This window comes from Monopterus albus, unplaced genomic scaffold (assembly GCF_001952655.1).
Source record: "Monopterus albus unplaced genomic scaffold, M_albus_1.0 scaffold606.1, whole genome shotgun sequence".
In the NCBI taxonomy this organism is placed as follows: Eukaryota; Metazoa; Chordata; class Actinopteri; order Synbranchiformes; family Synbranchidae; genus Monopterus; species Monopterus albus.
The window spans coordinates 14,635-15,697 of NW_018128486.1; the positions used below are offsets into that span (position 1 = coordinate 14,635).

Genomic DNA, 1,063 nt, shown 5'->3' on the forward strand with positions numbered 1-1,063 from the left:
TGTAAGATTTGAGTCTTATAGACTCTAGTTACTTTATCAGCTTTAGTTACTTCTCATGCCTTTAGTTCCCTTTAGTTACCTTTCATAACTTTATCTTACCTGATTACAGCTGTATTGGTTATTGTGCATAACTACTGAGCTCTGGTTATTTTCTAATACATTTATTCTCCTTGCTTATATGTCTTACAATTGTAATGAGGTAGAATCTGCTTACTTTCTGCAACTTCTGAATGTCTGCATCCCCCCGGCAACCAGACGACCTATTTACATTTTAACAAAGCCCCGCTAGCCCACACCTGGATACACATAGCATATCCCAAGTTCTGCCCCACCAGGGGGTGTCTTACACACACAGGGGGTCTCATCACCTGAGATGACCACTTGGCCAGTTTGGCATACTTATTGTCTTACACACACAGGGGGTCTCATCACCTGAGATGACCACTTGGCCAGTCTAGCATACTTATTGTCTCACACACACATAGGGGGCCTGCAACCCAGTTAACCCATTGTTCTGTGTGCTTGATCAAGACCTAGTTATCACATGAGACACACACACACACATACACATATACCTAGACTTTACTACATTGAAACAAGGGGAGCTCCGGTTCACACTAAATGGAGAATAGTGCAAGATTCTATTTTTATAGGCCCTAGTTACTTTATAATCTTTAGTTACTTTTCAGTTCTTCATTGTCTTTCAGTTACTTTTCATATGTTTACCTTCCTTGCTTACACATGGTAAAACTGTACTGATGATTGACCAGAACTACTGAGCCTTGGTTACTTTAATACATTTATTTTCCTTGCATGTATATTTTCCAATTGTACTGATGAGAGTCAAGTGATACTGAAGTAGAAACTGACTACTTTAACTTCTGTGTACACACAGTGGTTGTATACATGAGGTCCTGCTTTGTCTTGTAATGAGATTACACAGATGGGGGGTCTGCAGCGCAGAGGACCCATTGTTCTGCTACCGCCTGGAAAATCACATGACAACACACCTGGTTTCGTGGTACCTGGTTTCGTGGTACCTGTGTCCAGGGCGGAGCAGCCC

The 1,063-nt window shown here is 41.8% G+C and overlaps 1 long non-coding RNA gene across 1 annotated transcript in view; it reads right to left on the reverse strand.

The window, feature by feature from the left end:
- Positions 1-923: 923 nt before the first annotated feature.
- Positions 924-1,063, reverse strand: part of LOC109953288 (uncharacterized) — a 16,759-nt gene continuing 16,619 nt past the window's right edge. The window contains exon 3 of the long non-coding RNA XR_002273887.1: positions 924-1,025. This is a non-coding gene — a long non-coding RNA (uncharacterized LOC109953288). The remainder of the gene's footprint in view (positions 1,026-1,063) is intronic.